Genomic DNA, 16616 nt, shown 5'->3' with positions numbered 1-16616 from the left:
TAATGACTCAATTATCTTGAAAAGTTTCAAAAAGAAATACAACTAACTCACTTAATAAGGGATGGAGGAAGTATAATTTTAATAATAATTTGTATGACTATGTTATTATAATAGTACTCCCTCCGTCCCTTTGTAGTAGAGACGTTTTTTTCTGGCACGCGATTTAAGAAAAGTTGTGTTAAATGAGTTAAGTAAATGAATAAAAATGTAGGAAAGAGAAAATGAAGAAAGATGAAAAGAGAATAACGTAAGAGAGAGTAAAATAAAATAGAAGAAAAGATGTTGTTTTTTGTCAAAAAAGGTAATGACTCAGCTATAGTGGGACAAAAAAAAATGACTCAACTACTAAGGGACGGAGGAAGTACTTTATATGTCCTTTAAAAACATGATCTTTTGAAACGACATAAGCTTTAATGCACAATTGATAAGTAAGAGACTAAGAAAGATATAGAAAGAAAAAGTGATTGAAGTATTTTAGCGATGAATGAGTGTCACCTCATGAGAGAGAATAAAATATCCTAAAATAGAAATTTTCTAATTTCAAGAAATAGACCAAAATGGAAATTAGTTTTTATTTTTTAAGTACATAGCTAATATACTATGATAAGATTAGTTTAGTGCATTGGTTTAAGGGTTAATTCACCATGTTTTACAAGATGAAAAGTGCAAATTAGTTGCACGTACAAGAATAGGGCATTAAACCAATTGGGCGGTGTGCTCAGGAAACAGGTGCTAGGGTATGAAGAAAAGAGTGCCCAATCGACCAGTTGGCAAGATCTACTTTTGAAGCTAACGATGATAGAAATGATACAAACATTATCCAAAAAATGACAAGTTTCTAGAAATAATACTCCCGTCCCACTAAAGATGACCTATTTTTCTTTTTAGTTTATCCCAATAAAGATGACCCATTATTATATATGGAAACACTTTTATCTCTACTTTATTTTCTCTCTCTTACTTTATTATCTCCACTTCACACACAAAATAAAATTGCATAAATTCTCATGCCGCCCAAGGAAGGGGTTATCTTCCTTGGGACGGAGGGAGTACAAGGACGGTATGGTATGAATGTGAGATCAAAAATGGACTTTGCCCTAGGGATTAGAGCCATGCGACATACTCTCTCCGTTTCTTTTAAGCAAAAAGATTAAGAAATAGTGTGTTAAGTGGATAGTGAATAAAGTAAGAGAGATGAGACGCTCGCAACAAGTTCTACCCCATCTCGCCTCCCGGGACTTAACCCCTAATTAAGTTAGGGAAATCACACTTTAATGTTAGAATAATTGATTTTAAATTTATTATATAATCAAATATTTATGATTATTCAACTTTTATTCCAATAAAAATCAATGAGTAGTATTATTTTTCATTGTTAGCAAGGGAAAATTTGGATTTGAATTTTAAACCTATTTTAACATAAAGGTTGCACGATATGGTAATCCCCAAATGGATTAGAGTTGGTATTACTCTGAGCTCTATGGTCTATATGTTATGTCTCGTCCATATACTCCCTCCGTCCCTAATAATTCATTATCATTTGACCCGACCCGACACAGATTTTAAGAAATATAATATAAAGTGTGTTGAAAAAATTGGTGACATGTATGTCCTACTTTTATATATTAGTTTTATAATAAAAATGTGAGAGTGAATGCATTAGTGGAATGTATGGTCTATTACCAAAAATAGTAAAAGTTAAAGTTGATAAATTTTTAGTGACGGAAAAAAATGAAAATAGGTGATAAATTTTTAGGGACGGAGGGAACGTATTTTTGTAACTTAGTAATTTCTATTTTAATTACTTTACTAGAATTTGTGCATTGGAAATACATATAGGGCAATGGAATATAGATGAATTTCAGCTTCACCGACCGATATATATTTTGTTAGTTAATTATGGAAAAGTAGAGGATGAGTTCTTGTTGATAGAGAAACGTGTCCTAGAATTAGCAGAGGTGTGGTTCAACGTGTCAACGCAAATTCAAAGAAAATGGAAGGCCAAATATATATATACAGAGTCTTTTTAGGTTGAGATTTTTGGGCCTAATTGAGAACTAAGATATATTTTCAGCCACTCATTCATAATTTTCGCGTGATGTGAACTACTGAGACATTATGTCAATTAGGGGGCATAATTGTCATTTTCGCGCGATGTCAACTGCGATGTCAACAACAAACGTTATTTATGTCAACTACGATGTCAACAACAAACATTATTTATGCCAACTATTATGTCAACAACAACATTTTACAAATAATTAATGTCAACAACAAATATTTTCATGTCAACTACCTATATTATTTATGTCAACAACGTTTTACATATAATTTATGTCAACAACATTTTTCATAAAATTTATGTCAACGACCTATATAATTCATGTCAACAACAAACGTTATTATGTCAACGAGCTATATAATTCATATCGAGAATAAACATTTTCATGTGAACGGCCTATATAATTAAATTCAACAGCAACGTTCTACATATAATTAATGTCAACAGCAACATTTTACGTATAAATTATGTCAATAACAACATTTTGCATATAATGGACATTGTATATATATAGTTGACAATTGTATATATGTAGTTGACATGTATTATATATGTAATTGACATGGATTCTACATATCGTTGACATTACATGTGTGTAGTTGATATAAATTTTATATGTAGTTGACATGAATTATATATATAGTTGACATTGTTTTCGTACTCAACAACAAACATTTTCATGTCAACAACTTATATAACTTATGTCAACAATAATATTTTAGGCAATATCACAAACACCTTATCTAAACAACTCACAAATTCCAGCAACACAATTGAATTAAAAACTGCATCCATATAGTCATCAAATAGACATATCCAATTTTCGAGAATTCATCAATGAATGTGATGAAGTATCGAAAACCACCTCTTGCTTCAGTAGACATTGGTCCACATACATCGGAATGAACGAGCTCAAGTACTTCCTTGGCCCTATTGCCCTTAGCCTGAAAAGGCATCTTGGTCATCTTGCCTTCTAAGCATGACTCACACTTATGAAAAAGTTCCTCCTCTAGACTTTTAATAAGATCTTGTTTAACAAGAGAATGAATCCTCCTTTCATTGGCATGACCAAGTCTAAGGTGCCATAAGTACGTTTCGTTCATTGAACTTGAAGGTTCCTTTCGTTTCTTTGAAAATTTCAATGTTGTATTGAGTTCTGATTTGCGATTATTAAACTGTGTAGATGTGATTGTGTACAAATCGTTTTCCATGATACCACGACAAATATAAGAACCATCTTTCTTAATAACGCAGTTGTCATTAAAAGAAATCGAATATCCATCAAAAACTAATTTAGAAACTGAAATTAAATTTGTTCTAAAAGAAGGTATCAATAAAACATTCTTCAAAATCAAAAATCTATCACTACTAAAGCGCAAATAAACGTCTCCCACTGCAACGGCCACCATTTTTGTAGCGTCGCCCAGTTGGACTTCGATCTCACGAACATGTAGCCGTCTTGTCACCTGCATTAAGTCAGGATCAAAACAAATATGATCAGTGGCTCATGTGTCAATAACCCAAGTGCAAGTAGACGTCGATGCCAAACACGACTCGACTACTAAAGCTTGGTGCATACCTGTAGCCTTGTCCTTTTTAGGACAGTCTGGCTTCCAATGCCCCTTTTCCCCACACTTGAAACACTTCCCCGTGGGCTTCTTGTTAGCCCTCTTCTTCTTCTTTCCATTAGCCATCTTGGCCGCTTCTGAGTTCGGTGCCTGCCTTTTTCCTATGATAGGCCTAAAGCCAGAGGAACGAGGCGCCGAAGTCATCATGGCCGCCTTAGCCTGGACCATAAGGTTGTTAGAGTTTGTATACTACAAATCACCTTTCGAGTGATTGAATACTGTAAAACTCTATAAGCTATTTTCCATTAAATAAAACATATTATTTTGTCATAATGTTGTTATGTTTTACATTTAATGGTTGTTTATTGCATATTTAAATGTATAAGAATGTAACAAAGTCTAAGTCTTTGTTTTAGTAGACCGGTTGTGGGCGTGGTCCAATTTAAGGTAACATGGTCAGTTCTGAATGAAGAAAAAGCAGAATTTCACAACCCAGATAGGCCTAGACTACCTATCGTGAAAGGTTGCAATGTCAGTCCGATTATTTCTAAGCCTTATTGAAATAAGATGACGTTGGTGTGGTATAGCACTGAATGGATCTAACAGCAAGACATGTCTTTATGCTATCTACTGAAAGATGAGGTCTTAATAATTAATTTCTTAATCAATGTACGTTAGCATTGAGCATACGATATTGAGTATCTACTACTTTGACTTACCAAAGGTGCGGGTTTTTCGTCACCCAACGATCCAGGTATATTGGGTAGTGGTGATCGTTATCTAGCGGTGCTAGGATTGCTATTACGTTGAATCGTGCGCGAGGAGAGTCTCGTTTGATAACATCCACGAGAGGAGCTCGAAACAAGGTTTTATTATTCGGAACCTAGCTAGTTGGAGTTTAATTACTCTATGAATAATAAATAAGAGTTTCTTGCTGAGTCCACTCTTGGAGATTAAAATATGTTAATTAATTAAGTCCATAACCATCTTAAGCACGAGAAATAAATTACTTACTTAAAAAGGAAACCCGGAATACTCGTAATTTCGGATTTGGAGAGGCAGTGCAATATTACTTCTGTATTGGCTGCTTGTAATATTCCAATATAAGCTTATATTAAATTGTGGGTCCAATTTAATTAGTAAAAAGCTAATTGGGTGAGGCCTGATCTAAATTCTTCCTTAGATCCCTGACTGGGCCCAATATGTGACTTAATATAAATAGGAGAATAAAGGAGACAGAACTAGACAACAACGACAATACGAATAATAATTATTACTCAGAATTTTCGTCCCCCTCAGAGAGAGAGAGAGAGTTCGAAATTTGCCTCCTCCAGGAGCTAAGTTCTGTCTTCGTTATTCAAGTCCTACTACGCTGGTGAGATTTTCCCACACAAATATCAGTGTACAGTCCGGGACACCAGTCAGAAGATCCGAGGTCGAGTACTGAAGATCTTCACGTGGAGACGGAGCAACCCATCATCGATTATTGATTGAATCAACGAGGTAAACTGGCTAATTCCGTAGTAAGCATGTTTTAGGGATTTAATATGCTAAAGCATGTTTTAATTCAAGTTATGAGCATGATACATGTGATAATTACGCGAATAGAATTTGTCTAAACAATCTGCTAAATAGATCAAATTATGTGATCGGATTTTACGCACGCTTCAGCTGCCAACCCCTTCAATTGGTATCAGAGCCAGTCTTTGGCTCTGATTATTTAGATTTAAATATCGCGAAATTCATGTATGCATGTATTATTTGATTGCGAAGCATGTTCTTGGTGTTTTGTTTAATTTATTATGCATGATGAACTCAATAACTATCGAATCAAAGAACTTGAATTACTCGATCGTACGAGACGTGCGATCCGTCGGCGCTCCCGCCGAGACAGATTGCACCACGCGCGATCGTGAAATAGGGTTGTCGATTGAGTGGGAGCTGAGGGATCATGATCACGGGGCGACGCGCAGTCGAGCGTGGGCTCAAGCGCGACACCGGCCGAGACCGCAACCCCGAGCCGGCCCCCGCACCAAGGCCGGCGTGAAGGCTGGCACGGAGTGGTGGTTCGTCCGAGAACCACCGAGACACCAGGCGCCGAGAGCTGGAACCCTAGGCGGAAGAAAGGGTGGTCGGAGCTGGCCGAGAGCGGGCGCGCCACCGTGCGCGCCACTGGCCAAGAGCTCGCGCCACCCCGACGGCTCGGAAGGCCGAGACGGGCGTTGAGACGCTGGCCGAGAGGCGCGCGCCGCTGCGTGCGCGCCTGGCCGAGAAGCGTCGACACCTGACGGATCAACGCACCGAGAGGGGCTGAGCGCACCTGGCCGAGAGGAGCGGCACCGATGTGCGCTATCGGCCGAGAGGATGCGACACCCGACGAGCCAGGCGGCCGAGACACTGGCGCGCCACCTGCGTGCCACGGCCGAGATGCTTCATGCGTCGTGATATCGTCGGATATTCGTCGTTCATCGTTCGTGCGAACCTTGTGCGATGAGATAACGATGAAGGATTATTTTAATGATTATTTAATTATTTAATTAAAAGATATCATTAAAATATCATTATTTAATGCAAATAAAATCTTTTTGGAAGATTTACCTAGATTTTAGGAATATTTTTATTATTTTCTATATCTATGGAAATAAATAATATTATTTTGATTCCTAGATGATATGGATGAGAATAATTTAATAGTTTCCTAATATTTATATATCTAAGATCCTAATAAGGATATATATGTATGAATACATTAAATAATAAAATATCTCTTCCTAATCTTGAACAATGAAATAATTTGAATTTATTTTTCATGTCTTATTAAGGATTAAATAATTTGTTTATTTTAGATATACATTATAGTAGACATGAATAAGAATTAAATTTTAGAATGATAGTTTCCTAAAGGAAGATAACAACATAAAACTAAAGATTTAATTATCCAGCAAATTAAATACCAATAGAATTTAATTAAGCTTTTGTCTGCCTAAAGGCTAAGGATAATTAAAGAAAACCATAACCCAAATATCTAAGCTATAATTACGAACTCAACATTTGTATATGGTCTCCATCAATTGGTCTGCAATTTATGAAGCCTTTTTATAATATTATCGCCACCTACTCTGTGGGGACAATAATCCTAAGAAAATAGCAAGTTCATGAGGGCGGACTTCTAAAAAATAAATAGTATGAACTAGAATGTGGTTTCCAATATTATCGCCACCTGCTCTGTGGGGACAATAATCCTAAGAAACTACGAGATTCAGAAGTTCACACAGAATTTATGAGATAGCTTGATCTTGTTAGCAGCACATAAGCATTGTTATAAGAGTGTGTTGTAGAAATGAGACTCTGTAATGCTAAAGAGATGGTCTTGCTTAGGCAATATTAGGCGGCCATGTCACTCTGTGGTCTCTGGACTATTCGTCGGTGTTGTGACCAGTAAAAATGTAAGATTTTAATGTGTATTAACTTCCTCTGGAGGGTACAAAATTTTAATTTAACAGTTGTAAGATTTTGAAAAGTTTTATGGTTAATCTAATCAAACATCTTACATAAGATTATGACAAATAGTAAATACTCTGTTTTGCAGTGCAAATTAAATCGTCAAAATGTCATTCAATCCTCTATCTGCAATTCTAAAAGAAAGTAAACTCGAGGGCCAAAATTACATAGAATGGAAATAAAATTTGGACATCGTTCTTACAGCTGAAGAGTACAACTTTGTACTCACAACCCCGCGACCTCCAGTGCCACCAGCTAACGCTGCGGCAGGAGTCAGAGATGCACACTGACAGTGGCATAAGGCGAATGAGATGGCTAAGTGCTACATGTTGGCATCTATGTCATCAGTACTCAAGCATCAGCATTCTGCCATGGATACTGCCGCCGAGATTATGCAGAATCTCAAGAATCTTTTTGGTACTCAGAATCGAACGACTAAGTCTCAAGCCTTTCGGAGTATCATGTCGAAGACTATGAAGGAGGGCTCGTCTGTGAGGGACCATGTCCTCGAGATGATAAGCCACCTCAACCAGATTGAGGTCTTGGGAGGGACGATCGATCCCGAGTCCCAAGTGACCATTATCCTTCAAAGTCTTCCCCCTAGCTTCCAGCAGTTTAAGCTCAACTTCGAGATGAACAAAAGGAACTACACATTGGCGGAACTGTTGACTGAACTTCAGTCGGCGGAGGATCTTATGATCCAGGCTAAGGCGGCCATGATGACTTCGGCGCCTCGTTCCTCTGGCTCCAAGCCTAGCGCAGTAAAAAGGCAGGCACCGAACTCAGGACTGACCAAGATAGCTAAGGGAAAGAAGAAGAAAAGGGCAAACAAGAAGCCCACGGGGAAGTGTTTCAAGTGCGGAAAGAAGGGGCATTGGAAGCCAGATTGTCCTAAACGGGGCAAGGCTACAGGTATGCACCAAGCTCTAGTAGTCGAGTCTTGTTTGACTTCGACATCAACTTGCACTTGGGTTATTGACACTAGAGCTACTGATCATATTTGTTTTGATCCTGACTTAATGTAGGTGACAAGACGGTTACGTGATCGAGAGATCGAAGTCCAGCTGGGTGATGCTACAAAAGTGGCGACCGTTGCAGTGGGAGATATTTATTTGCGTTTTAGCAGTGATAGATTTTTTATTTTGAAGAACGTTTTGTTGATACCTTCTTTTAGAAGAAATTTAATTTCAGTTTCTAAATTGGTTGTTGATGGATATTCGATTTCTTTTAATGACAATTGTGTTATTAAGAAAGATGGTTCTTATATCTGTCGTGGTATCATGAAAAACGATCTGTACACAATCACATCTACACAGTTTAACAATTGCAAATAAACGAAAGGAACCTTCAAGTTCAATGAACGAAACGTACTTATGACACCTTAGACTTGGTCATGCCAATGAAAGGAGGATCCATTCTCTTGTTCAACAAGATCTTATTAAAGATATAGAGGAGGAACTGTCACGACCGCCCATACTAGGGGTACTATAAATGCGGCGATCGTGATACAACATGCAAGGATAGCCTTTTATGAAAACTTAATTAACTTAAAGGATGAATTTTTTTTGTTGTTTTAAAGAAGCTTAAAGTTATAATTTTACTATTAAATAAAAACGACTTATGATAAACACTTTTAAAAGAAGCAACGGAGAAACAATGAATATTAAAACTCAATCAACTCCTAAGAAAAAAATTTAGTTTAAAGAGCGGGAGACATCATTTTCAAGTAACATTGTAAATACTCGTTTCAAGCCTGACACAACCAAAACATACTCAAACATAGTACGAAAAAGATTAAAGTAGTGAAACATAGTTCAAAAAAAACATAGCAGTAGAAATAAGGTTTAAAGAGAGTCAAGGATAACGCCTATGTATGAAGACACAATGCATCCTAAGGCCAACTCAACATCCTCCACAACTTCCCGCTCAACCTGCACATAAGAAAAATAACATGCAGGGCTGAGTACTTGTTGTACTCAATGGGCTCATGCTGAAAATATTTTATATTAGTTTTGTCATCCATACAAGTGATCTCGAGTTTTATATGTAGTAAGAAATATCACGAGAACACAAAAACATTTTAAGTCTGGCCAGACAATTTATCTCCCCATTTTCACATCATTCCATCAATCACAATCATCATATCACAGTGCGACGAAAGTGTGGCCACACTATTCGCCCACGAGACCGGCCGATTAGCAAGGACGGCTCACGATCCCACCAGTGTACACAGCCTGATAGGGTTTGTGTAACAACCCAAAAAAAATTTAAAATTAATTAATTAAGCTAACTTGGTCACCAAGTCAGAAAATCAAATCTTGACAGTTACGCATATCCGTGGTGATATATCCTCTCCCAAAGTATTTGTTTTTTTTTTCATATTAATGTTTCCACAAATTCTCTCACTTTTCAATCCAAAATTATGAAGACCAACGAGAATAGTAGGAGTGGAAAAAGAGAGGGATTTGGGAGAAGAAGTCTTCGACGGAACGGCTGTTCACGAAATTTCGAAGAGCAGCAGTAGTTGGCAATGGCGACAGGGGATAGATCGGCGTGAGGGAGTGAGCTCTGTAAAGGGCGATGTGATGCGATGACGCCGGCGGTCTCACAGCGGCTTGATGGTACGGTGCAGTGCCAGGAGAGAAGAGAGGGACAGACGGAGGGGGAAAGAGAGAGAGGCGGCGGTGGATGGCGGCGCTGAGCAGAGGCAGCAAAGAAAATTAGAGCGTGATGGATCCCGTTCAACCGCGACGACAGCAGCTCGCGGACAGCAGCTATGATGACGGAGAATTACACGAGGCAGCGGTGGCGAATTGACACGGAGAAGAAGAGCGACAGCACCGTGGCGGCAGCGTCATATCTTCTCGGCGAACGGCGGCGTTCAGCGACGACGCAGCGGGCGAGGGCAGCTCGGTGCCTGCTTCGTGCAGACATCAGCGTTGGCGAGGAACCGAACCAGCCACCGGAGGTGGCGCTGAATTGAACGGAGGATGAGTGAATTTTGGAAGAGAGACGACGGTACGAGGGATTTCTCAATTTGGGGGATTTTCTAATTTGGGAAGAAAAAGGAGATAGACGATGGTGGAGAGGGGAGTATGTAGACCTTTTTAATTGTTGGGCTACTTTGTGGGCTCACAAAATAATTTGAAGAATAAAAGTGGGCTGGGATTTTAAATACTTGGGCCGGTTGATCCAAATTGAAATTATGGGCTAAGAGTTTGATTATGACTTTTGGGCTGAGAATATTCAATCATTATGGGCTGGCATCTGGATCAACGGAATTGATTAATTGGGTCGATGGAGATAGGAAGCTCGGGTGGCTAGAAAAATAAATGAATGAGAAGATAAGCATGGACTCAAGCAAGGGATTTCTCCACGAACAAAATTAAAGTCGAAGTAAGGATTTCAAACTCAGAAAAAAAAATTAAACGAACTAGGTGGGCTTTCGAACTAAATTACTTTCAAGAGCTTGCGATTTATTATATCCGGTTTGAGCATCTTTTTAGTGATGAATTGCTTTCTAAGTGTGATTGCCAATTATCATTTCATTCCATGACAATGTGATATATATGTTTAAAGTGTGAAAGTGAATTGTCATATGTTGTGAATTGATTGTGAAAGTGAATTGTCATATGTTGTGAATTGATTGTGAAAGTGATAGCCTTTGAGTGGTTGTGAATTGCTCGACTTTGTGGATGTGATATGATGATGCTCGACCTTGACAGAAAAGTGAATTGTGTTTTAAATACGTTTTGAGGAAAATAAAGTTTTCAAAAGGGTATGTCATGCCATGTTTTTATTTTGAGAAATGCATATCTGTTTGTTTAGCAAGGGAGTTGTCCCTACTAGACCTATTGAAATCAAATTCGGGTTTGTATAGGGAGTGAGTCCCTATTCAAGCTAGTGTACACCAATGGGGATCGTGAGCCGTCTTTTGGGTCGGCCGGTCTAGTGATCGAGTTTGCGGCCACATTCTCGTTCACATGATGTTGATGTTGATGTTGATGAGATTGATATTGATGTTGATGATTGCTTAGTGGGGAGTGAGTCCCTACTATGAGTTTAATCGAATTCAGGTCCTAGCAATGGTGCGTCCCTACTCGGACTAGTGTACACGATGAGAACCGTGAGTCATCGAACGGGTTGGCCGGTTTTTCGTGCTCGTGGAAAGTGGCCCCTTACACGGCACCCTAAAGAACAGATATGGCAGTTTCTTAAATAATTCAAGGAGAAATGGTCGTGTTTTGAAATAATGAGGAAAAAGGATTTGAGGATGATTTGAAAGTTATGTTGGAGATATTTTTGTTTTTAGTGTCTCGGGCCTTTTCAAGTTAAAACCCCGAGGTCACTTAATGGTGGCATGATATAACTGTTTTTATAAAATTGCTTTGGCATTTGTCCACTGAGTGCATCAAGTACTCAGCCATGCATATGTTTTCCCTATGTGCAGGTTGAGCGGTGACGAGCGCGGTGGGTGTTGAGCATGAAAGTGAAGAAGATGGTAAATAAAACTTTCTGAATATATTATGTCTTCATACATAATAGTATTCTACTCTCGAATGCTTCCGCTAAATATGGTTTCTTCCGCAGTATTGTTGAGATAATTTTATCTCGAGTTGCTAATTGTTGAAATGATACTCTAATTTTATTTCGAGCTTTTCCCATTTATTTGGAGCTATGGTCGAGTTGTGTGCTTTTCCCCTTTCTTCCCCTCTTCTTTAGTCTTCCCCTAGTCGCGATCAACCGTGTTTTCTATCCTTAGAAAATGCGGTCGTGACAGTTTGCGGCCCTACTCAGACCCGAATTCGTTTCACAACACAGCCCTATAGCCTAACGGAGCAAGCTCAGACGAACTAGGCATCAAGCAACAATCTCACAACCAAAAACATGGCTTGACATAACAGTTAAACCACCCTTATAACACCACGTAATTTTTTCGGAAAATAAAGAGGTTTGAAAAGAAAGCCCACCTCGATTGCTTAGCAACACAATTCCAACTTATGCAACTCTCGTTCCTCGAGCTCACGTATACTCAATCACCCTTGCCAACGACAACACAATCAGCTTTCCATAAACTTATGTTATCATGCATGTCCTATTGTTCCTTTTTATCGTTTCCCTTAAATTACCCATCCCATCATCATAAGGAAAAGCATGCCATAATATTTCTCAACGTGTCACACATAATCACGTCATAGGATACTTTCCCAAATCATACATGCATCATATAGTTCATCAAACTTAGCAACAAGTGATATATTCACATAACAACAAAACTGGCAGAACTGCGCGGTTGGTTTGTAAAAATCAGCAAATATTCATCCTACCTCATATGAAGCTAAACTTTGGTCAAAACATAGTAGACACATTCAAGTTCATTCAGTTAAAGTTTCACACTCAAATCATGGCATTTGGTCAGTCAAAACATTTATACAACTCTCTGGTCGGAACATAAAAATTCTGGCAGCATTGCGCAGTTTATTTGAATAATTCACCATAAATTCATCCGATGTGCAATGAGGCTGAACCTTTTACACGACTCAGAAGACACTTCAAATGTTCATTTAGTTTAAGAATCACATCAAACGGAGGTCATTTGGTCGGTCAAACAGAATACGAAACTTTCTGAGCGAGAACACAAGTTTCTAGCAGAAATACGCAGTCAACTTCAAACATTTATTAAAATTCCATTTTTAGACAAAAAGGGCTTAAATTCACACGAGACATAGAAAACACCTTGAAATTTACTCAGTAAAACTTTCACATCAAAATTCGATCGTTTGATAGGTCAATTACACATCAGAAACTGTTGTTTGAACGTCACAGATTTCAGGCTCACAAATTCGAAATTAGGGTTTCTTCCTCAATCATCCAAATACAATTTTTCATGCTTATAACACAAAATCATGCTCAAAAAGGTTCTTATAATCATGTTTGCACATAAACTCACATCATTCACCGGAGATTCAAATCAAACTTCACATAAACTCAATCAAAATGCATTATTATCAAAGTTCTCATGCAAACATACTTTCCCACCGATTAATTTTGTGATCTATCATTCCTACACTCACTATATGCATGTAGGGTTCAAGAACAAGGATTATATGAAAAGATTGAGGGAAAGTGAATCAAATATACCTTTATTGATGAAAACGAATCGGTAGAGACAAGAATTGATGCGATTCGTCGGAGACTCTTGAAAATTAACTTCAACGGATGCAAGAACAAGGATTGAATGGATGATTTTTGGAGAGGATGTGTGTGGGAGAGGAGAGGCGTGAGAGAGAGAGAGAGGGAGAGAGAAGAGTGGCGAAAATTTTGAGGGAATGGGGGCTAGGGTTTAGTTTAGGTGATTATATAGTCCTAGGTTTAATCCCACAAAATTAATTAATTGTGGAGGAATATAATAGAGGCCAATAATTAAAATCCCACAATTAAAAAGAAGGCATAACTTTCGAAATTTATGGCTGGGAATTAACAAGGAATTATTTGGTATTTACTTGGAGAGAAATAAATCCACAATTTAGGAAATAAAACAATAAATATTCCATAAACAAGGGAACAAAATAAATTAAATCTCCAAGTAGGAAAAATAATGAGGGGGCCGAAAATTCAAGGAGTGTGCACAAGAAAATTATTTAAATCCTCAATTAAATAGAATAGGATTTAAATTTGGTAGTTTCTTTATAGGAAAAGACTCCCATAAATTAGGTAACAATTATAATCTCCTCTACAAAATAGAGGGGGGGGGGGGGGGGGGGGGGGGGGCGAAAATTCCAATGAATTGGCTCGGAAAAATATATGCATGATCCTATTAAATTATTTCCCCACATTGGAAAATATAAAAATATCAACCACTTCATTCCACATCACCCACGACAATTATTTCACATAATTCACTTAATCGCATAGAAACAAAAGTTTCATAATTGAAATTTCAAATCAACTTATTAAATAAACATCACAAATTTTTGGGATGTTACATGAACCTTTTCATAAGTCTGAGTCATGCTTAGAAGGCAAGATGACCAAGAGGCCTTTTCAGGATAAGGGCAATAGGGCCAAGGAAGTTCTTGAGCTCGTTCATTCCGATGTATGTGGACCAATGTCTACTGAGGAAAGATGTGGTTTTTGATACTTCATCACATTTATTGATGACTTCTCGAAAATTGGATACGTCTATTTGATGCGCCAAAAGTCAGAGTCTTTTGATAAGTTCAAGGACTTTAAGACTTTTGTGGAGAAGTATCATGGTAAGAGTATCAAAAGCCTCAAAAGCCTACGATCTGATCATGGAGGCGAATACCTCAGTGCTGAGTTTTAGGACTACTTGTCGGAGTCAGGAATTGAATCCCAACTGACTGCGCCAGGCACGCCCCAGTAAAACTGCGTGGCTGAAAGAAGGAATAGGACCTTGTTGAACATGGTTCGGTCGATGATGAGTTATGCACGGTTACCTACTTCATTTTGGGGACATGCCTTGCTTTCTGCAAGTCACATTTTAGACAAATTTACCGTCAAAATCCGTACCTACTACTCCTTATGAGTTGTGGACTGGGGGTAAGCCCAATCTAGCACATCTCAAAATTTGGGGTTGTCCGGCTCATGTATTGGAAAAGGATCCAACTAAGCCAGGATCAAGGACGGATGTATGTTTGTTTATAGGGTACCCTAGATGAACGAAAGCATATGAATTCTTTAGTCTCTGAGACAAGAAAGTCATTGTGAGTACTCACGCGACATTCTTAAAGAAAGACTATGTAATGAATCATAAGCCCAGCAGTGAAGTGGCTCTTGATGAGCTAATTTCTGTCACAAGTTCCATTAACCAAGAACAAGTACCAAGTGTACAAACAATTCCAGAAACTTCAACTTTTACTCCAAGTATTGTAGTGCCGCGCCGCAGTGGGAGGGTATCTTACGAGCCCGATAGATACGTTGGTTTGGGAGAATCTATCGATCACTCCCCGGACAGCAATGTATTGGATCCCTGGAACTTTGCGGGGCGCTGGCAGATGTCGATCATTGCGAATGAGTGAAAGTAATGGATTCGGAACTAGAATCTATGATAGAGAAAGACGTCTACGATTTATCCGTCCTACCCGAAGGCTGTACTGCCATTGGGAGCAGGTGGATATATAAACGTAAATGTGGACCCGATGGACGAGTTAAAGTCTTCAAGGCAAGACTAGTGGCCAAGGGGTATACCCAAAAGGAAGGTGTCGATTATGACGAGACTTTCTCCCCAGTGGCCATGCTCAAATCGATCCGGATACTGTTGTCTATAGCAGCTTATATGGATTGGGATGTATGGCAGATGGACGTAAAGACTGCGTTTCTAAACGGTGGTCTTGAGGAGACCATCTACATGGAACAACCTGAGGGATATGCCATAAAGGGCAAAGAACACATGGTTTGGAAGCTTAAGAAGGCCATTTATGGCCTTAAGCAAGCATCTAGATCGTGGAACCAGTTTCGATGGTGAGAAGATGTTGATGGAACAGGAAAGTATGAAGAGGGATGATGAGCCAGAGGGAAAGAATTCTCATGGAAGACAACATGTCTTGAGATAATTTCTTCCATGGTGTCAAGATTTAGAAGTTTGTAACCCTTATACCTTGTGGGATATCCTAGAATAACACATTTGATGGCTCTAGGTGAGAATATATCCCTGCCTCTATGCAATGAAGAAGCATAACAGAGGCAACCTATGATTCTAAAGTGAGTGTAGAAAGGAGGTTTATGAAAGAGCATATGAAAAGGAGTGAAATTATCTGGAAACACAGATGAAGGGGTTCTGTTTATCAGATAAGAAGCACTCAAGATGCAATCCCCCCAAAAATGTATAGGCAAGTGTGATTGGAAAAAAAGGCTTCTAGCCACATTGAGAAGATGTTTGTGTTTTCTTTCAACTCTAGCATTTTGCTGTTGGGTTTCCACACAAGAGTGTTGCAGAATGGTGCCAAAAGAGTGATATAAAGAAGGTATATTGAATTCTGGAGCATTATCAAATCTAATGGCTTTGATTTTTTTACTGAACTGTGTAAGAATGGTATTAAAAAACTGAATCAGAATGGGGTTAACATCAGATTTGTTCTGCATGAGAAAAGTCCATACAAATCTGGAATGATCATCAACAATAGTGAGGAAGTATTTATATCCATGATTTGTGTTTGGTGAGAAAGGGCCCCAAACATCACAATGAATGAGATCAAAAGGCTCTTTAGCAACATTTTCAGATAATTGAAAAGGGAAGTGCTGTTGTTTGGCAAGAGGAAATATATATCACACAATGGGTGGCTTTTATTTGAGAATGAGAGAGTGTTTGACATAGATTTCAACTTACTGAAAGATAAATGTCCTAACCTTTTATGCCAAATGTTAACATTAACAACAGAATTGACAGCAATAGGTTTAGAAACAGATAAAGAAGAAGGGATAACAAATGAAGAATTTGGAGAACCTTGTGAACCTTGTAGGTG

This window comes from Salvia splendens, chromosome 4 (genome assembly GCF_004379255.2).
Source record: "Salvia splendens isolate huo1 chromosome 4, SspV2, whole genome shotgun sequence".
Lineage (NCBI taxonomy): Eukaryota > Viridiplantae > Streptophyta > Magnoliopsida > Lamiales > Lamiaceae > Salvia > Salvia splendens.
The sequence above is the reverse complement of the archived record's forward strand: the minus strand, read 5'-3'. Positions refer to the sequence as shown.